At 41.6% G+C, this 23,019-nt stretch overlaps 1 protein-coding gene and 1 pseudogene across 1 annotated transcript in view; one reads left to right on the forward strand and one right to left on the reverse strand.

Moving 5' to 3' along the window:
- DCDC2 (doublecortin domain containing 2) overlaps window positions 1-23,019 on the reverse strand; it is a 154,877-nt gene that overhangs the window by 39,132 nt on the left and 92,726 nt on the right. The window lies entirely within an intron of this gene.
- Window positions 13,877-14,221, forward strand: LOC113631637 (40S ribosomal protein S20 pseudogene; annotated as a pseudogene).

Consider the following 23,019-nt stretch of genomic DNA (forward strand, 5'->3'; position numbering starts at 1 on the left):
GGGGCCACACTTTCCAATAAAACCAGAACTTGCTTCCAAGGAAGAAAGAAGCCAATGGCATTGTAAGAAATAAGAAAGACCAAGGATAACCCTAGCCTACTCTTTTGTTGATAGAATGTGCATATTAAAAGTGAAATAAATAGCTGAGCTAGTTTTATATACAGTATTTCCACTATTCTGATAAGAACAAAATGCATATGCAAATATGAGCTAAGAAATACAAATTGTGCAATTTTGGTGATTCCATATATGAGTTAAGTGGTCTTATACTATAGCATTATGGCATTGCATGTTATAAAGACAAATGGTATGATTCATCTTAGTAATTTTTTTTTTTTTGGTTGAAAGGAAAGTTTGCTTTGTTTTTTTTAAAATAGATCTTTATTGGAGTATAATTGCTTCACAATACTGTGTTAGTTTCTGTTATACACCAAAGAGAATCAGCCATAGGCATACATATGTCCCCTTATCCCCTCCCTCTTGAGCCTCCCTCCCACCCCTCTAGGTGGTCACAAAGCACCGAGCTGATCTCCCTGTGCTATGCTGCTGCTTCCCACTAGCTATCTATTTTACATTTGGTAGTGTATATATGTCGATGTTACTCTCACTTCGCCCCAGCTCCCTCCTCCCATCCCGTTTCCTCAAGTCCATTCTCTATGTCTACATCTTTATTCCTGCCCTGCAACTAGGTTCATCAGTACCTTTTTTTTTTTTTTTTTAGATTCCATATATATACATTAGCATACGGTACTTGTTTTTCTCTTTCTGACTTATTTCACTGTGTGTGACAGTCTCTAGGTCCATCCACCTCACTACAAATAACTCAGTTGCGTTCCTTTTTATGGCTGAGTAATATTCCATTGTGTATATGTGCCACATCTTCTTTATTCATTCATTTGTCGATGGACACTTAGGTTGCTTCCATGTCCTGGCTATTGTAAATAGGGCTGCAATGAGCATTGTGGTACATGTCTCTTTTTGAATTATGGTTTTCTCAGGGTATATGCCTAGTAGTGGGATTGCTGGTTCATATGGTAGTTCTATTTTTAGTTTTTTAAGGAACTTCCATACTGTTTTCCATAGTGGTTGCATCAATTTACATTCTCGCCAACAGTGCAGGAGGGTTCCCTTTTCACCACACCCTTTCCAGCATTTAATGTTTTTAGATTTTTTGATAATGGCCATTCTGACCTGCGTGAGGTGATACCTCATTGTAGTTTTGATTTGCGTTTCTCTAATAATTAGTGATGTTGAGCATCTTTTCATGTGCCTCTTGGCCATCTGTATGTCTGCCTTGGTGAAATGTCTATTAAGGTCTTCCACCCATTTTTTAATTGGATTATTTGCTTTTTTTGATATTGAGCTCCATGAGGTATTTGTATATTTTGGAGATTAATCCTTTGTCTTTTGTTTCATTTGCAAATATTTTCTCCCATTCTGAGGGTTGTCTTTTCATCTTGTTTATGGTTTCCTTTGCTGTGTAAAAGCTTTTAAGTTTCATTAGGTCCCCTTTTTTGTTGTTGTTTTTATTTCCCTTTCTCTAGTAGATGGGTCAAAAAAGATCTTGCTGTGGTTTATGTTTATGTCAGAGAGTGCTTTTCCTAAGTTTTCCTCTAAGAGTTTTATAGTGTCTGGCCTTAAATTTAGGTCTTTAATCCATTTTGAGTTTACTTTTGTGTATGGTGTTAGGGAGTGTTCTAATTTCATTCTTTTACATGTCACTGTCCAGTTTTCCAGCATCACCTATTGAAGAGGCTGTCTTTTCTCCATTGTATGTTCTTGCCTCCTTTGTCACCAGTTAGGTGACCATATGTGCATGGGTTTATCTCTGGGCATTCTATGCTGTACCATTGATCTGTATTTCTGTTTTTGCAGCAGTACCATACTGTCTTGATTACTGTAGCTTTGTGGTATAGTATGAAGTCAGGGAGCCTGATTCCTCCAACACCATTTTTCTTTCTCAAGATTGCTTTGGCTATTCAGGGTCTTTTGTGTTTCCATACGAATTGTAAACTTTTTGTTCTAATTCTGTGAAGAATGCCATTGGTATTTGATAGGCATGGCATTGAATCTTCAGATTGCTTTGGGTAGTACAGTCATTTTCACAATATTGATTCTTCCAATCCAAGAACATGGTATATTTCTCCACCTGTTTATGTCACCTTTGCTTTCTTTCATCAGTATTTTATAGTTTTCTGAGTCTTTTGCCTCCTTAAGCAGGTTTATTCCTAGGTATTCTTTTTATTGCAATGGTAAATGGGATTGTTGCCTTAATTTCTCTTTCTGATTTTTCGTTGCTGGTGTATAGGAATGCCAGAGATTTCTGTGCATTAATTTTGTATCCTGCAACTTTACCAAATTCATTGATTAGTTATAGTAGTTCTCTGGTGGTATCTTTAGGATTTTCTATGTATAGTAGCATGTCATCTGCAAACAGTGACAGTTTTACTTCTTCTTTTCCAATTTGTATTCCTTTTATGTCTTTTTCTTCTCTGATTGCCATGGCTAGGACTTCCAAAACTATGTTGAATAAGAGTGGTGAGAGTGGACATCCTTGTCTTGTTCCTGATCTCAGTGGAAATGCTTTCAGTTTTTCACCACTGAGTATGATGCTTGCTGTGGGCTTGTCATACATGGCTTTTATTATGTTGAGGTAGGTTCCCTCTACGCCCATTTTCTGGAGAGTTTTTTATCATAAATCGGTGTTAAATTTTGTCAAAAGCTTTTTCTGCCTCTATTGAGATGACCATATGGTTTTTATTCCTTAATTTGTTAATGTAGTGTATCACATTAATTGATTTGCATATATTGAAGAATCCCTGCATCCCTGGGATAAACCCCACTTGATCATGGTGTATGATCCTTTTAATGTGTTGTTGGATTCTGTTTGCTAGTATTTTGTTCAGGATTTTTGCATCTATGTTCATCAGTGATATTGGTCTATAATTTTCTTTCTTTTGTGGTATCTTTTTTCAGTTTTGGTATCAGGGTGATGGTGGCTCCAGAGAATGAATTTGGGAGTGTTTCTCCCTCTGCAATTTTTTGGAAGAGTTTGAGAAGAATCGGTGTTAGCTCTTCTCTAAATGTTTGGTAGAATTCACCTGTGAAACCATCTAGCCCTGGACTTGCGTTTGTTGGAAGATTTTTAATTATGGTTTCAATTTCATTACTTGTGATAGGTCTGTTTATATTTTCTAATTCTCCTGGTTCAGTCTCGGAAAACTGTACCTTTCCAAGAATTTGTCCATTTCTTCATGGTTGTCCATTTTATTGGCATATAGTTGTTTGTAGTAGTCTCTTATAATCATTTGCATTTCTTCAGTGTCAGTTGTGACTTCTCCTTTTTCATTTCTAAATCTTAATAATTTAAACTTCCAATTTAAATTTTCTTTACTCAGAATGACAATAAAAGCAAAATAAAAGACACCATGACAAGCTGAGAAAGAGACCACAGAAGAAAGGAAAAAGTATATATTTAAGTACCTTTAACAGCACTTTTTACCTGCATTTTGAACAAAAGGTCCCACATCTCCATTTTGCACAAGACCTTGCAAATTCCATAGTCGGCCCTGTGCAGTACGCATAACCAGGGTAACTACTGTTTCACAAAACTTTTATTTCATGAAACAAATATACATAAGCATATGCAGGTGTCCTGTATCATGATGTAAATATTTTTGTATGATGAGTCACAGAGAGTTTAAAAATCACTTCACTACATTGGAGAAAATAAAAGGCATAAAAACCCTCTCTTCTTGCCACCTGGAAGATAATCCACTTAACGAGGGTAATGCAATTACTTGAACTCCAGCTCCCTGTTATGTTCTATTTCAAGTCTAAAGTCCTCTGTTCAATTCCTAAAGACCATCATACTATGGACTGACTTTCCAACACGCCCCACAGCTCTGCAACTAGACCCCTCACCCCCAGGGGAACGTGATGGCTCTCGCTTCCCTGTCCTCCTCACCTCCTGGCCTCTCCTGAATCAATGTCCTCCCGGCCACAGCGCTTGTCCATCCTTCCCTTCAGGACACAACTCAAGGGCCCCTTCCCCCAATGTCTTTCAAGTCTCTGAATTTTTTTTTTTTTTTTTTTTTTTTTTTTTGCGGTACACGGGCCTCTCACTGCTGTGGCCTCTCCCATTGCGGAGCACAGGCTCCGGACGTGCAGGCTCAGCGGCCATGGCTCACGGGCCCAGCCGCTCTGCGGCATGTGGGATCCTCCCGGACCGGGGCACGAACCCATGTCCCCTGCATTGGCAGGTGGACTCTCAACCACTGCGCCACCAGGGAAGCCCTGAAATTTTTATCCTTACTCTCTGTACCATAATGGTACCACATTATAGGCAATTTAGATATTGCCAGAGAAAGGATATTGAGATTGTCTCATACTCATTTCTCCCAAAGCCCCTGACATGCATCCTGGCTGGGCTACACGTAGCACTCAATATGGAGCCAGGAGAGGGAGAAGGGACCTAGTTTTTTCGAACACCTACTACGTATGCTAAGCACATTCCTCACGACTACCCTGTGAAGTAGGTGTTTTTATCCTACTTCATAAAGGATCTGAGGATTAAAGAACTTGTCTAAGGCTTCACAGAGCCAGGACCAAGGCCTCAGCTTCTCCCAAGCTTCGGCCTTTTGATACCTTGGAAGAAGCATCACCAACATTAAGGTAATGAACTACATGCTAATTAGACCAAACCTGAGCCGGTGCTGTAAGAGTCACGGGGAGAGCTATTTTACTTTTGAACATTCAGGCTGCCTTCTAAGTTATGGATGAGAAGAAGCAAATTCAAAAATTGAAAATGGAAATAGCAGGTCTGAGTGGAGGGACACGTGAGGAAGGGTGAGTAGTTTTGAGATTTTTCTGGGAAAACAAATGAGAAAAGGGGAGACAATACCCTTTAAAATAAGTAAAAATTGTAGGACAGTGTGAGAAATTAAACTCTGTAGGAATAATGGAGAACTGTCAATTTTTAAAAATGGATGGCTCGGGCACAGAGCTCAAGGCGTGAGCTTGAGTCTGGCATGTGCTTTGGACAGCGCGGGAGGAAGAAAAAAGTTTCCTGTGTGTTTTGTTGAATGAATGGAAAGTGGAGGACTCTCTCTGTGAGCTTTTCTTTAAAAATTTTAACCTCCGATTGAATCTTCTAACCATCTTTTAGGACAACGCTTCTTCCAGATGAAGTAAAAACAATATTTTTTCCTAACTTAGGGTTTAGCTGTTAGAATCCTTCCATAAAAGGCATAATTGCCAAAATAACCACAGGTTTAATACCTGATTATATCAGAAATCCCAGTGGAAATAAAAATGTTAATGTGGAATATGAGTGGAACAGGCATTAATATGCGGTCTGAGGACATCCATAACAATTTTATTCTTAGCTCAAAAGTGAAAAGCAAGAGATTTAATTTCAGGGTTAAAGAAATTCTGAAAAGCCATCTGTTTTCTTTAGATGTTCCTAAAGCTTACGTATATTTTATTTCATTGAAAGAGCTAAAAATAAGAAGAGAATAATGCATTGAGCTACAGGTATAACAATAGTACATCCATAAGGCAGTGGGACAAACTAGAATGCAAAATAAAAATAATCAAAAAATTGAATAACTGTTTAAACAGTGAAGTCACTAAGTTTCATCATAATCAAATTTATTTTTATTTCCAATCACATTGCTTATTTGAACATATTTTCTTTTGCGGGGGGCAAAAGCTGAACCTTCATGAAAAAAAGGACTGACTAAAATGTATATGTTCATATGAGGATGTGTGGATAAAAAAAATTGTTATGTTCCTTTTCAAAAAGTCCGTGGCCAAATGAATTGAGCAGAGATTAATGAATTCCACCCCTGGGTATAAATGTAATCTGGCAATCCTCTATCAGAAAACTTTTGGAAAAAGCTTTTAAGCAAAGAGGGAGCTCATAATATCATTGCAACTGTGCCTAAGTGAACTGACTTCTTTATGAATACTATTCTAAGAATATTCACACAGTCCAATTTTACATTTAAATGTGTTACATGTTGTTCTTAAATATATTTTAAACTGCACATTTTTAAACCAGATGATAAAACCATATGCAATGGTCTTGAGTGGTCACAAAGGAAGCAGAGACAAGGTTGGTATTTCTGTACATACCAACCTTGTGTGAGTTGGGCTAACTCTACCCCAACACTGACAGTTCTTCACTGTTCCTGTTAACTCAGCAACGGCAAAACTACCTTTTGTGTATCAAGCATCCCCTCTCACCTTCTCAATTCATCTGTTTTACAAAATTCATGCCGTTTGCAACAATTTTACCTTAACTTTGGAAAGGCCTTTGAATTGTTAGAGATGGTACACATTGGCAAATTAACAACTAAAGAAATAAATGCATAAAGCAAGACATTTTTACATTAAATAAACAATCCCTGTAAATGTGTTGCACACCTGACATACTTCCTTGAACTGATTAGCTTGCAAAAAGAAGCTGTAAGTTGCATTGCGTAGGGATCATGACAACCAGGCTTATTATAAATTATCCTGCGTCTGGGGATTTCCAGCCAATAGTTGCCATCCTTGCCTATGTAGCCACCAAACTGGCACTTACAAAGAAAAGGAAAACTGACAGAGAGAAAATGGTTAAGAGTACTATTCATTTGAAAGAGGTTAAAAGTAGAGACTGTTCTTAAATGTCACTGTACTGAGCTTTCCCACCAGTGGGAAAGAAAGGTAAAAAGTTGCTTTTCCTAATGCATTAATGACCTTGACCTCACCCTTGACCTCCCTTTTAACACAGAGGATTGAGACAATCTGGATCATCTGCAGATGCCCACCAGGCACCCAGATTCCCACCAACCCTCTCAGGAAAGAGAAAAAGAAAGAGCTCGGGAAGGTCTCTCCCTGACAGGCAGAGGCAGCAGGGAACTGGCATCACCAGAGTCCACTGGGAATGGGCTCCTGGTCCAGCTTTACAGTTTATTGGCCCTTCCATTTGTCTGTCCCATTCATTTGTTCATCGTCTGAGCGCCAACTCTGTACCAACCACAGCAGCTGCTCTTTAGGTGCTGAGGATACAAAGAATAAGACAGCCCTTGCCCTTGAGGGAAACGGCAATGACTGCAAATCAGCACAGCAGCTGTCCTAGAGGTCTGATGGGCAACAGCTCGGGGTACGGTGGTGCACAGAGGAGACAGTCGTCGAATATCCAGGGAGAAGAATACCCAAGGAAATCATGCCTAAGCTGGTGTGAAAGAATGAATAGCATGAGCAAGGCCATGCAAGTTACAGAGCCCACTTGGCCAGTACATATGAGGAGCTGCCTAGAGGCACTGGAAGTGAGGGGTCAGGGTGGTGAGAGGTAAGATCTGCAGGGTGGGCTGAGGCCAGCTGGTGGAAAGAGCTTTGTAAGCCAAGTAAGGGGGTTTGGTCCTGCAGAGGGGAGCCTCTGCAGCGGAAGAACATGCTGAGATTTGAGTTTCACAAAGACCACTCGGGAAGTGGTTAGATTTGAGCTGTCGTAGCGGCAAGTGGGAGGCAGGAGAGCCCCGGGGGTGGACCAGTGTGTTAGCCTGGGATGTCGGGACAAACCCTGAGACCTTAATATTTAAGGGGAGGCAGAATAAATAAGAGAGGTCAATGAAGAAGGCTGAAGGATACAAAGAGGTGGGGGGACAACCCAAGAGTGCTGTCAAAGTTACCAGCATAGAGATTGTTTTCTAGAGACTGATCAGGAGAGTTAAATAACAGTAGCATTTAACTATGCTTGCTTTATACCAGGCACTTTGCATATATCAACTCAATCAATACTCATAGGGTTGTGATAATAATAATCGTATTACTATCTCATTTTATAATTGAGGAAATCGAGGCAGAGATCACTTAATGAACTTGTCCAAGATGACACAGTGCTAAGTGACAGGGTCACCCACATGGGGCAAAGAGGCCAAGTAAAAGGAAGCTGTAAAAAGGTCATTGGATTTAACCTTCCAGAGGTCAAGGACAACCTTGGCCAGTGTGCTTTCATTAGAAGGTTGAGAACTGAAAAATGATTCCAATAGGCTGAAGCATGAATTGTAGGTGAACAGTCAGAGATATCAAGGGTGAAGGATTCTTTTACATAAGCCAATGAGATCTGAGTCTTGACTAATACGATCTGCTCAGTTCTTATTAGCCAGAGCATTCGGTGAGTGTGTGTGTGTGTGTGTGTGTGTAAGCACATGTACACATGTGTACACACACGTGTGTTGTATATTGATGCTTGAAAATGAGGAGGTGATAGAAACCAGAAGGTGAAAGAGCTTATGAGACCCTCTCAGGAGTGTGGTCCCTAGGATGACAGGGTGCTGCTGACAATGACCTGACCCGCATCCTTCCCGAAGACGTCCACCTCCATGAAGCTCGCCCTGGCCTCTCAGCCCGGCTTTGGCTGTCCCTCTTCTGTGATCCCCCAGTACCCTGGCCCTGCCCCTGTCATGGGTGGCACCCACCTCCACTCCTGGACTGTGAAGACGAACTCATCTGACTGTGAATGCCTCGAGGGAGGGGCCCACGTCTTGTTCATCTTTGTATCCTTAGCCTCTAACAGAGTTATGACATCGATCAATAAAAAAAGAAATGTGTGGATAAGTGTTTCTGCCAGATTATGTGCTTTGAAATATTCTTCTTGGAGCCATGTAGATGATGGCATAGAGAACATGGGAGTGGAGACATTTCTTTTAAACACCTTATCTGCTCTTAGGTCTCCTCCAATTTGGCGGGGTGAGGGAGGGGGGATTTTTATAAATGGTTGCTGTGTCCGTGCTCCAACAAAAATTTGGAAACGCAGAGCTGCTGTGGGACTCTGTGTGCTTTCCGAAAATTTTGAAACGGAACTAAATGTTTGCATCATTTCCGTTAGATATACAAAGAAAATTAGGTGGTCAGTAAGTAACTGTTGAGTATCTGCTACATGTTGGACAACTTATTAGGTGTAATCAATCTAGAGTAGGCAGTAGACAAGTAAATGAGCAAGTTTGTCCCTGACCTGGACAAGCATGAAGCTTAACTGGATAAACATACACACACACACACACACACAAATGGGTGTGCATATATACATTATAATATATACACATATATACATATGTATATAGACATATTCATAGGAAGATGGATGGAAGGTTCACAAAGGAACATGAAAAAATGAAGTAGGAACCTGACTATGAAATCAGTCAGCCACAATGAATATTCTAGCCTGCTTCCCTTCACAACCAGTCCCCAAGCCCAGTCATTCAGTCGTTGCTTACTTCTTTATGTAAATGATATAGAACTTCTCATGTTAGCAAGCCCTTGACTTACTTATATTTGACAACACATTACATAAAGAGAGCCTTAAACAGGAAGTTTTGCCTATACCATTACACACATACACACACTAATATGCATGTTCTGAGACTACAGCTCTTTGGTGGGTCTGAAACTCCCCTTTCTTTTTTGACTAATTTCACCTAAATAAATATTCCCCCTAAATCCTGGCAACTGGTCTCCTACTTTAAGATCATGTGCTCCCATTCATACCAGAGCAGTAAAACAGTACATCACTCTAAAGCGTAGTGCAGCAAATCTTCACACACGCCCACACATCACTGTGAAACATTATATCCAATATTTCAGCCACATGCCTACGTGCTACAGTTCCACTTCCACTTGCTTACAGCTTTAATCACAAATTAGCCAACAAGTATTTATTCTTTGTCACCTGTGTGTTCATAACTGTATAAGGATAAAAAAAGTTTAACACATAATATTTGCCCAGTAGTGGATCTGTATGCTAATTGGAAGTGAACATCCATTGACTGACAAACTTTCGTTGATACCTGCCCCCCACCCCCTATGATCCAGGTATTATGCCAGCATTCAGGATACAAGGATGAACAAAGGCACAGTCCCTGCCCTAGAATAGATCATGTTCACGATAAATAACATTTTATATAATAGGTGCCCTAATGAAGGTCTGTGCGAAGGGCAAATGGTACCCTTAAAAAAAAGAGTGCTTATTTTTGACTGAGGGCTCAGTGACAGTTTGACAGAGACAAAGAAATCTGAGCAGACTCTCGCAACACTTTCAGGAGCCCAGTGGCTGGACCATCCCTGTCTGAGCACGAGCCATGAAGACTAGAGCAGACTCGACAGGACTTACAAGCATGTGAAAGAGACAGGCTGGGCTCTGGTGAGCAAGAAACCACCAGAGTTTCTAAGATAGAGTCCTGATCCTGTCTGCATTTCAGATGATAACTTGTGACTGTCAAGGATAGATTAGAAGTGAACAAGACTGGAGTCTGAGAACCCCTCAGGTTCTGCTCAGGTCGGACTGCTCATAGGTAGAGAGGGTGTGACCCAGGGAACGGCAGTGGGGTCTAAAGGCAGAAACTCCTTCCAGAGATGTTAGAAATAGACCAAACAGCAGCCTGTGGGATGCGGCAAGGGAGGAACACAGCTGACAGATGACTCTGAGGTTTCTCACTTAGGCATCTGAGGAGAATACGTGAGGAAGACATAACTGGAGGGGATCCGCGAAGAACGGGTTTAACTGAGAATCTAATTTAAGTTCAAAAATTCTGTACTATCAGTGAAGGCATGCAGGAGGTAGCTGGGATGCAGGACTCGTGTTCCAGGGAGATGTGGATACAGAAGAGAGAGCCTGTGACCTAACTGAGGGACACTACACTTGAAGACAGATAGGGAGACAAAGGGGTTACCTTTCTTCTCGGACTGAGAAGGAGCAGAAAGGGAAAGGGAAAAGCAACAGACAGGATTTTCACAAAACCAAGGGAAGAGGAGTGGAGAAGATAGCAGGGTGCCCACAAAACATCACCTTGATCTACTGATTTAATTAAGCGATAAATAACACGGATACCTTTTTGCGAACAAACCTCTATCTAAGATGCCAGTTTTGTGACTCAGTAAGGTCACAAACGTGAAAGGTTAAGATCAGTGTGAGCGAGGATTATAAAGTCTTCCCTGGGGGAAGCTGTACCACTTCCCCTGGACTTTCAGAGAATGTAGGCTATGCAAAAGAGATATGGTGGGGCAGGACACACCAGTCAAGAATTAAAAATAAGAACAGAGCATTGGAGGGGCAGGGATCATCAAGGGACCTAATTAAAGAGACCAGTCCTCCTGGATTCATGGTGAGGGGTGGTGGGAGATGAGCGGTACCAGTCGAGCGGGCTATCGTGGAGAGCCTTGAGGGGCAAGCAAAGACGCTGGACCATCCTAGGTTAAGCCATAGATCTGTCTTCAGTCTTGTCTGCCAGGAACTCCCTGCGCTGTACTAGTAACTGACCACAGCAGCCCCGAATGATTCTTGGCAACTCTTTCCATGCTAGCTTCTGCCCTGATAACTGGCTGGGCAAGAAAACAGAATGACAGAAACGGCCTGCTGGTTTTGCTCACAGGCTGCAAATGACCCCTCCTGCCCATTTTTCAGCTGACCCTTCCTGCCCAGTGTTCACAGCTGACTGTCCCTTGATTCATCTGATAAACAGAAGGGGGGCATTTCAAAGATGTCCAGTGGCTCACCCCTCGGAAATTCTCATTAACCTGACTATCAGGGTGGGAAAGAGAGATAAAAGACCTGCACTTTCTCATTGCTTAAAAACTGCTCAAAGGTGGTGATTTTCACACCTGCTGATTTGGTCTTTAAAGAGCCTTGTGAGATGAGAAAGATCACTGTTCATTTTTTCTTCCAGCCTCTTCCTTCTCTTCTGTGGTTCGTGCAAAAACACCCTGATTTTAATTCCTAGGTGGAATGTTCGCAAGCTTCGATAATCTTCTTTCACAATTTCTACTAAACACACATAGCAGCAGATTATATGTGAGTTATCAGTATCTTAAATAACTGAACCCGATGAACAGAAAGGGGTTTCACTCTTAAGTAATTAGGTGAAAATCAGGTCTGGCTTCTCTTTGGAATCTGGAAGCCTCTTTCTCCTGCAGACAGGAGCAAAAGGTTACAGTAAATTTGAAGAAATGTCTGCAGCCAGCTTGGAGAAATTTACACATTGGCTTTTTAAATGAAGGTACTTTTTATAGCATTAATTGGAGATTTTAAGCAGCAGGTGGTGTTATTTCATTTTATTTTGTAAGGAAAAGTCTAACAGTGAATTATTTTGAGGTTTTTCTCAAGCTCTCTGAAATGAAGCTTTTACTGCCTGCTGCGTAATGGCCTTCTTTTGCCACGTAAACATGAGATCAATATAGTTTTAAACAGAAAGGTTTTTCTAATGCATTTTTGGTATTTTTCAAGCTGTGATACAGCTGATAGGAGTTCTTATAAAATGTGAATTACAGGAAATTCATATTTATAAGCTTCTGCAAGTAATTTTAGAGCGCTGACTTTTAAACACCTGCTAATGAAGAATTCCAAGAGTAGCACTGTGCACTAACTTTTAATATTTCCCCATATACATCTCTTTCCCTAACCCAGGCCATGGTGGAGGAATCATGGCTTGAGACCTTGCCAGTGTGGGTCTCTTTTTGTGAGCTTCTGGCCACTGTCCTGAAGTGAGGGTGTGACTCCAGTCCCCTGAGGGAGGTTCATAGTGGCCACTGCCAGGTTTGGCCATCACAGTCTCCTAAAGTGCTTTGTGGTTCTGTCTTTTAATTTTCCCCGGAAGAATACTGAAAATACCACAGCACTGGGAAGGAGGCATGTGGCAAAAACACAAAGACAAGTTTCCCCTTACTCTTTCTGTATCGGTTTGCAATTGCAGCTGTAACAAATTAGCACAAACTTGATGGCTTAAAACTACACAAGTTTGTTATCCTACAGTTCTGGAGGTCAGGGTCTGAAATGTGTCTCCCCAGGCTAAAAAGTCAAGGTGTTAGCAGGGCTGCGTTCCTTTCTGCAGGCTCTAGAGGAGAATCCATCTTTTCGCCATTTCCAGCTTCCTGGAGCCACCTGCATTCCTTGGCTCGTGGCCTCCTTCCACCTTCAAAGCCAGCAATGGCCCATCATTGAGTCTTTCTTACGACGTCAGCTCTGTGGTTCTGACTCTTCTGCCTCCCTCTTCCACATTTAAAGGACCCTTTGGAGTCCACTGGACCTACCGAGGTAAGTGAGGACCATCTCCCTGTTTTAAGGTCAGCTCATTAGCAACCTTTACTCCCCTGTTGCCCTGTAACATAACATATTCACAGATGCCGGGGATTTGGACATGGATTTTGGAGGGCCATTATTCTGCTTATCACATTCTCACTACATCTTTCAGGAAAGGAGCACAAAAGGTTTTCAAGACACTTTTAAAGAAAGTCAGCTGGTCAAATAGAAAGGTTGGTTTAGTCTGTGGGAGCAGTCTCTTCAGAACACATTCTAATATGATTTAAAAAAAAAAAAAAAAAAAAAACCAAAACATTTATAACCATGTCTTCATACAACTTGTTAAATGAAGGTAAATTGTTAATGTGTCTCAGTTCCACTATTTTACACTCATGCCCTTCAGAACCAAACTACAGAGGGATGAGTCCCTCTGTCCACATTTAGACCTGACTACTCTCAGGATGGGAGGAGAAGTCAGAGGGTCGCAAGCCCAGAGAATGGCCAGCTCCCTCTCCTGCCATTTTCCCTTTGAGATGCCTGGGGTTGGGCTGCTGGCGTCCCTGCCCCCCTACCTCCACCCATACCCCCCACCCTGCTTGGATAACGAGCTCTCTCCTACCTGGGCCAGGACAGGGTTAGCACTTGCTTCCAACCCCTAAGTCCCCAAAACAAACAGCCCTCGTGAGATTTTCCTGAGGGATTTTACAGGTTGCTGTTGTTGTTGTCGTGGTGTTTTGGGTTTTTTAATCTTTCGTCTCTTTGAGGAAGAGGTGTAGCGGAGTGCAGGTCTGCCTGCACCTGCCCCTGCCTCATCGCATGTCTTTGAAAGATACCGGAAAGACACGTGTGGAACCAGAGGTGGCAATTCACCAAATTACAGCAGCAACATAAAATCTTTGGAGAAAGTGTGTGATGATTTGATCAGAGGCGTGAAGGGAAAGAATCTCAAAGTGAAAGGACCAGTTCGGATGCCTACCAAGACTCTGAGAATCGCTACCCCAAAAAAAATCCTTGTAGTGAAGGTTCTAAGCCTTGGGGTCATTTTCAGAGGAGGACCCACCAGTGACTCACTGACACACATGGTCCTTCCGAGACTGTTAAGGTGACTTCTATCAGCATTGAGCCCCGGTGGAAGCTGAAGTCACTGCTGCAGATGCTTAAATCAAACTTTTGAAAGTTGATTATAAGTTGTTAAAAAAAAAAACTTTTGTAATTCAACAATATTTATTGAGCACCTACTACGTGCCAGGCCTTGTTCTAAGAACTAGGAATTCACATAAGCAGAAATCTCATGGTCTTGTGGAGGCTGGGAGTAGAAGGGACAGTGGAGATTCAATAGACACAATAATCGTGAATATTACATCATATAAGTGTTAGGGAGTGCTAGAGAGAGGGAGCAATGTTCCAGCCGTAAGGGCAGGCCTCATTTTAAAAATAGCATGTAAACAAAGACTTAAAAAGCATGAGGAATGGATATCTGAGGGGGAATGCTCCAGGGAGAGGAAATGGCTGGGTCAAAGGTCCTGAGGAGGGAAAGAACACAGAAGTTACCAAGTATTAGGGGGGTATAGATTTTTCACAACAAAAGCTAAAGTTCATTTCAATGCAAAAAGACTAGATCCGATTTTTCAAAAAATTCTCCTCTACAGCTGTCTTCAATTTTTTTACCTGAAGACTGTCTATTCTTTTGACCACCAAATAATTTGCCATTTTCCATTCAATAATGGCAGGGGGCTTCCCTGGTGGCGCAGTGGTTGAGAGTCCGCCTGCCGATGCAGGGGACACGGCTTTGTGCCCCGGTCCGGGAAGATCCCACATGCCGTGGCCCCGTGAGCCATGGCCGCTGAGCCTGCGCGTCCGGAGCCCGTGCTCCGCAACGGGAGAGGCCACAACAGTGAGAGGCCCGAGTACCGCCAAAAAAATAATAATAATAATAATAATGGCAGGGCCCAACCAAGGACCTAAGAGAAACTGGAAGAAGTCATCACTGAGGGGCAAAAATGATACAGAAAAGGGGGGGTTTGTGGAAGACACACTTGCCTGACCTGTGACTTGTTCTCCAGATGCAGAAATGGAGCCGTGAGGAAGTGTGCACTCAGGGCACCTCCACCCCCATGACCTCGACAGCATCCCTGCTCTCTGACCTGCCTTACTTCTCTGTTTCCTGGTTCGTCGTCTCTCTCCCTCATGAGAAGGTGAGAATATTCGCGCCCGAGAGCAGGGATGGTGCCTGACACCACTGATCACCAAGGGGACTCTGGGCCAGTCTAGCCCTCAGTAGCAGGATACGCGGGCTGTCCATTCTGAGACCAGGCCAGGAGCCCTGGTTATAGAAGCAGGCCCACGTGAAAGGAAAAGATACCAGGCCGGAAGCTGAATCGTCCTCTGGAAAAATACTGCAATTACTACATGCAAGAAAAGTTTAGTTTGAAAAGAACAAGCTCCTGTTTCCTGGTACACTCCTTTCCAGCCAGCTCAGATCTGGGTCGTGTTGAGGCAGAGAAACGACCCTTCTCCCCACCCCCACCACTCCCACCAAGTGTCAGTACTTGGGGAAACCTTTATCTGAGAAGAGAGACATTCTCCTCACTCAGATGGAAAGCGTTTGAGGTGGGGAAGCAAGGAATGGCAGGAGGTATTAATTATTTACGTGATGAAAAGGTTGTGCTGTACAGAGACACCATGTGATGGAAATATTCCCATCACATTAATAATAATAATAAAAAGACCTTCACCTCCCATGACAAGAAGCTGCAAATCTAAATAATTTTATCTTCTCCTCTGAATATTTCCCAGGGTACAACAGTAGCTCTCAGGCAGAAAGAAATTATTCACTGAGAACATGAAAATACTCCCTTTCAGAAATGACTTCAAGATAATATTTGCTATGTGACTTTGGTAATTTTATACACACACGTATAAGTTTCTTTTACTAAAATGCTCAATTTTGTTGATGGAGCAGTTTAAACTTTATACAGCAATTTCATCCACTGTAACAGATATAAAAAGATCTATGTCTCTGCCATGTCTAAAACATCAGGATTATCCATAAAGTCAAGCAGTGCATTTAAAAATTTGTTCATAGGGCTTCCCTGGTGGCGCAGTGGTTGGGAGTCCGCCTGCCGATGCAGGGGACGCGGGTTCGTGCCCCGGTCCGGGGGGATGCCACATGCCGCGGAGTGGCTGGGCCCGTGAGCCATGGCCGCTGGGCCTGTGCGTCCGGAGCCTGTGCTCCGCAATGGGAGAGGCTGCAATAGTGAGAGGCCCGCGTACCACAAAAAAAAAAAATTTGTTCATATAGAATGCCATAAAATCAAAGCACCACATCTCGATTAACCAGGCACGGAAATATTTTAACTATTGTCATATAGCATAATAAATATTAACTCATTAAGTTTTCAAATACCTAAGCAATGGAAGTTTATACCTGCCCTGCGAACAGAAGGCTGTTTTCCCGTTTAAATGAACACACCATTGCCGTTGTATTTCAGAACTTTGTCTTCTGTGCAAGTTCACAAAGTTAACTCTATCAGCATCTTCAGGTACTAAACACACTCACAAATACTAAAGTGTAAGCCAGAAGACCATCAAAATTAATTAGATCATTATATTTTAGAGCCCCCAAAGGACTCAAGAAAGCAAATGGTTCAACCCTTTCATTTTCCAATTGAGGACAGAATTGTTGGATAATTTGCCCAAGGCATGACTAGACCTATATTTCTCACTTAACACAGGCAATGCTCTTTAATTTACACGAGGCTATATCTGGTTGCTAGACAAAATATTATTGCAGGGGAGAGGGGTGTTAAACATGGGAAATCAATTCATGGTGTTGCTTTAGCAACCATGGAATTCTCTCTATAGCTTAACACAGTGCCTTTTGGAGAGTCAGTAAATAGTTGCTAAATGTGAATGAATGGATGGAGTTCTTGGAAAAAGTATATTTGCTTCAAAGTATACTTCCTTCTGGCCACGGGAAAACCTGGCAAACTTTCCTTTCTGCATTTGCCTAGGAGCAGCCTGGGAAACAGCTTTCCCGAGTCTGAAGACATTAGAGCATGACTATCCCAGGTAGCACTTGATGGTTTTCCCTATGTTTAATTCATTTTTTTTTTCCTGTTTCTAATGTGTTTTCAAGTGGATGTAAGCTCAGTAGGCACGAGGTTCTTATCTGATTACAGTGGTATCAGACTTCATAAGAAAGTTCTGATAAAACAGCCCCTATTCCAAACATTACACAATTCACAATTTTTCAATTTAGGTGTACTAATGTGCTTATTTCTAGAATAACCCTAGTAGCCTCACAATTCACTCAACATAAAATCACAGGAGGTCCTGTTTCCCGGACCTTCACCTGATTCCCTTCCTAAATAATTTATAGTTTTTGTAAATTAAGCCTCTGCCCATTCAAATGTGGTGCAGCTGGTTGTTTGCTTTTTCTTTGTTTAAATCGCCACTGTTTCCAAAAATGCCAAACACTTATCATCGGTGCCATTCTTTTTGATACTGGACTACTTGCTGAATTCACTGTTACCTATTTCATGTGTATGTCTCCTTCTGCCAATGAAATTATAAACTGCTTAGTGTCAAGAGGCACATTTACAATATCACAGGGAATAGTCAATAAATCCGTGTTATTTCACCTCCAGGTTAATTGTTTGAAGCTACTGGAAAGAAAGAACCATGTAAAAAGTGATCTCCAATCAGGCAGTTTAACTAGAAATCTACTCCTTCCAGAACTGTTTGTGTGCATTTAGGAAAGGAGGCAATAATGGAAAGAAGTCCAAAATAAGTTCACTTAGCATGTCATTAATGAGGAAATTTCCTTCTTTCTTTTATACAGGGCTGCTAGTTTGATAGATGAAGAAAGCATCAAACATAGAATATTTGTATTTCAACATAACAGTTAATGGACTCACTAATCCACATATCTTTGTGTATATGATGGTAAAATTTGGGTTGGAAAATAACATGAGTATGTGTATATAAGTGGGTTGATTCATCCATTATTTTACTTAACAAATATTTACTAAGTATCTACTAAAGACCAGATTAAATGCAAATTACGGTCACCCTTCCTTCAGTATCCACAGGGGAATACCTCCAAGACCCCTGTAAATACCAAAATCTGCGGATGCTCACGTCCCTCATATAAAATGACATAGTATTTGCATATAACTTACCTTAGATTACTTACAGTACCTAATACAATGTAAATGCTATGTAAATAGTTGCCAGTGTGCACAAATTCAAATTTTGCTTTATGGAACTTTCTGGAAAATTTTTTTCACATATTTTCGATCCGCAGTTGGTTGAATACGCGGGTGCAGAACTCACGAAGGAGCACACCTAAGCTGAATCTTAAAAACAAGTACGTTTTGACAAAAAAAAAGTTTGGGTGGCAGTATGAATGCGGAGAATTTCAGACAAAGAAGCCAGTAAAAACCAAGAGGGAGCATAGGGCATGGAGGAAATCCCAAGCCATTTAATGTTGTAAGAGCATCAAGCCCGGTTTAGGGGGTATAGGAATACGATGTGAAACAGTCATGAACTTGAAGACCTTCAGCTTTGTCTGTGGGTGACGGGGAGCGACTGGAGGGTTTTAAGCACGTGAACCACACACAGTCAAATTTTGGTCCAGACAGGTGACGCTGGAAATGAGGAGAGAACAAAACTCAGGGGGAAAGACCAGAAAAAAAGGACACCTGTTAGGAAGTTACTGTTGCCTGTTGAGAGCAAAGGCGAGCCTAAACAAGGGCTGTGGTAGAGAGATGAACATTGGGAAACTGTCCTAATATTTAGCAAGTAAAGTCAGCAGGATGTGGTGAACAGTTGGGAATATGAGGTAAGGGGAAGAAAGAAGTCAAGATTGTACATCAATTTTCGGCACAGATAAATAGTGCTGTCATTGATCGAGACAGAAAGTGTTGCGGTGGGAGATGGTTAGTGTAATTTTAGGAATGTTGGGTACAAAGTCTTTGAACCACAAAAAATGCTCATCCGCCTCCAGGTGTCAATTTGAAGAAGAGTCTCTCTCATGGACCCTATTTGCTTCAAAAAACTTATAAAAATAGTTGGATACCATGGAGAGAGCACACTGCCAAATATCCAGATTATGGTAAGGTGGAAAAGATAAGAAGTTACAAAATCAAGACCCAAAATTAGGTGAACAGGCGGAAATACAGACCAACAAGATTAAATTTAACAGGAAAACATGAAAAATCCTGCATTATAGGATGGGAGGATGTAACTTGACAGCTCTCCGTGTGAGTGTAAATGGAAATTTTAGTAGCACTTAAACTTAATATAACCTATATTGAGTCTGAAAACTTGGACTCCATTCATAGAAATATGTAATACATTTTAATCATACATTTTTCAGATTGGGGTGGGTCACAAAATCCTGAGTTCCATAAAAATGTTTCAGCGGCCACCACAGTATATGAGGAGGAAAATCATGAGCAGGTGGGCCTCCCAAACTATCCAGAAAACTCCCTGCAACCAGAAAAGATCTCCGTTTATGTATGACACAAAGGGGACTTTTTGTAAAATTTCCTCTAACGAAAGGGCTCCACTTCCCAAACCACTGACTGTGATCCTAGGGTGTAATCAACCCATAGTAAATTCTGCACAAGTCAAACCACATCTTGGATGTTTGTGTTTGGTTCCAGGCATCTCATATTAAGGTGGCCACTGAAACACTCCAAAGTTTGCAGGTAGAATGTAACCGGGATAGGAAGATGAAGCAATCCTTCTCACTGAGGAGTGGCTGAAAGAATTCGGGACGTTTTAGCTGGAGAAAGACTGAAATGAACATCAGCACCTGTCTCCAAATTTCTAAAGGGCTACCAACTGGAAGAGTCATATTCTCCACGCCGTCCTTCTGATGGCTTCGCCGGGAGCAGAGTGGAGATTACAAGCAAGGAGATTATGGGCCAACACAGAAAAGGATTTACATTTAGAGTAAGAGAAACGGTTGCCCTGTGAGGACAAGAGCTCCCTGAATATATGCAGGCAATTCTATCGGCTGGAGGAACCATTATTAGCTTTAACAGCTATTGTCTTGCAATTCTAGAATAAAAGACGTGTAATCCAACTGTATTTTCATTCGATGCCTCAACTCTGCAGTAGACTGCTATTCTTCCCATTTTCATTCATTCTGCCAGTACCAAGCATTCACTGGGAACATGAATATTTTCAAACATGAATTAGATGTGATCCCGGCCCACAACTAGCTCACAGTCCAGTGCAAAAGGCGGATTTGTCAAGAAGTTATTGCAGGTGCATGTGGTAAGTACAGCTGCGGTAAGGAAAAGCTACGAAACCTACCGGGAGAAGGAGTAACATGAATGGCATCCCCTTCACGTCAAACGAAAGGACAGGATACTAGCCTCCTGCTAGACTCAAGTCCCTTTTAGAAACACATTTCTCCCCAGCACCACTATCTTATTTTCACTAACAGGTGGACCACTTCATGCAAAGTCTTTTCTCACTTTATTCGGTAAGTCTGCTTCACCCAAGTATTGTAGGCACTAATTGGGATGACTGCCTGGTTCACAGGCAACCCTTTTTCCTTCTTGTAACAGCACTACTCCTCCAAACACTGAGGTGGTCATGTGACCCAGCTCATCATAAATCATTATTCCGCAGCCCTGATAGGCCCCAGGGGTGGACACATGCTTATAAGTTGGGCCAATCAGAATCCTTCCCTGTGATTTTTTTTTTCCCCCAAACTGCAGTTGAAAGTTCTCTTTACTCTCATGTTCCTGGGCTAAAAGGATATAATCCAGGAGCTGTCTATAGCCACATTCCCCTCACAGGAGGAAAGTCTGTGTGCAATAAGGGAGAATGAAGCCAAGGGGCTAGAAGAATCAGAGCTGAAAGATACAGAAAGAATATTGTGGATTTTTGTGTCCCTGGTTCCAGGTTCTGAGGTCCCTGGCTTTGCCCTGGACTTTAAAATTCTTTTTTCAATTCTGCAAATTATCTATTTCAGTATTCAAAGTCACTTTCAACAAAAAAATACATGTAATGAGATTATTCTATAAAACAAAACTTAGGATATAACACACCAACCCAAATGGGTGTGAGATGCACAAAAATGGAAACAATATGTATTTCTATTTTTCAACTAAGAACATTTCTGAGCACTAACAATGCGGCAGATGATGTGTAGGTGCTGGAGACAGAAAACAGATATGCAAACCAGTCGGTACAGGTATGGACAATGTAAGTGCATATAGATTTGGGTGTAGCTGTAATGTAATAGTTAAAATATGCATAAAGAGGCTTCCCTGGTGGCGCAGTGGTTGAGAGTCCACCTGCTGATGCAGGGGACACGGTCCAGGAAGATCCCACATGCCACGGAGCGGCTGGGCCCGTGAGCCATGGCCGCTGAGCCTGCGCGTCAGGAGCCTGTGCTCCGCAACGGGAGAGGCCACAAAAGTGAGAGGCCCCCGTACACCAAAAAAAAAAAAAAAAAAATATATATATATATATATATGCATAAATATCATACATGGCATAATTTTCAGGTTAAAAAGTCAAAATATTTGAGAACCAATGAACAGCGGCACTGACCAGTTAGAAATCATAAACAACTAGTGTGGCTATTGGCCATAGTAACAAGTACAAGCTGAAAATCAGCTCTTATTATCGTCAGATTACTTCTTTTAATTCACCCTAAAAATTAATTATCCTCCATAACTCCTCAGTGGCTTTAAGGGGATACATCAGAAAGTAGGAAGAGCTTAGAGGTAGTAACTGAACATTGAGCTCATGCCAGTTTTTCTGATTACAGGCATCACGCAATTTATCTCCCGCTAATTGAACTGTAAAGTTTTTTTCCATGGGGGTTTTGGGCTACATTTGAAATGGGTGGACTTTTATAAACTCCTTTGGTCAACAAGATAAGAAAAGGCCTTTCAGTTGTATTGCTTTCCAAGCTCTTTCCATGAGCTAATTTACACTGTGGGCCTCAATGGTGGAAAATCATTAATGTTATTATTTTGATTACTAGGTATTTTGGAATAAATGACTTAAAGACTAGAGGACTAGTCAGTTTCAACATCAAAGTAATCCAAAGAGGCTAATCAGCACTCTGCCATCACATATGGGCTGGATTGATAGAACATGTTTAATAGCATCATGCTGGGGGCAGAAACAAGAGATAGCCTACACAGGGAAGTACCTGATAAAGATGGGAAGACAAAGAACCAATCCCTTAGCAGCTGAGAGTTCAGGATATTCATAAAGCTTCCACTACCCAAAAGCAGCAGGGGCAACTTCATTTCCATTAAGAGAATGGGAAGGAAATTGAATATCATAACAAGATAATGGGCTCCTGCTTGTGCACCACTACTTGTATAAAGTCAGAATGTCTGCTGACAAAGTGCTTGTTACTGGTATCGAGACAACCAGGAACAATGAACGTCATTTGTACATGCTTCCTCAGGGGAAATTCTTTTTCCCTAGTTGTGGGATGCAAGTACTTTTCAATCTCAGTAACAGAATACAGGCTGAAGTTTCACCATCAGTTTAGAAGACCTGTGACCTTCAGCCAGCTGGGGTTGGAGAGGAAGCAGTTTGATGATCCATGATAGCTATGCATAGGGAACATAAACATTAAAAGGGGGAAAAAAATCGCTCTTGTATTTTACTTTGTAGTTCTCCTACAGGAGGCCTTTCCAAGACTATGACCAAAAAGGATAGAAAGAACTATGAGTCTTAAGCTTGTACAATGCTAGCATTTTCTACATGGAGCTTCCAGGATGGCAGGACATTTTACTTAAAATATATTTCATGTCATTTTACACTAAAGCTTGACTATATCTCAAATCACGTCTCACAGGTCACAATCAAAGGTACAATCACCAGCTTTCTTCATATTTTGATGGGAAGGTTTCAATGAAGAAGTGAAAATTGAAAGATCTGCAGAAAAAGTATGCAGTGAATCATAT

Source organism: Aethalodelphis obliquidens, unplaced genomic scaffold, assembly GCF_003676395.1.
Source record: "Aethalodelphis obliquidens isolate GAN/ISIS:26980383/991018 unplaced genomic scaffold, ASM367639v1 scaffold34, whole genome shotgun sequence".
Classification (NCBI taxonomy): Eukaryota; Metazoa; Chordata; class Mammalia; order Artiodactyla; family Delphinidae; genus Aethalodelphis; species Aethalodelphis obliquidens.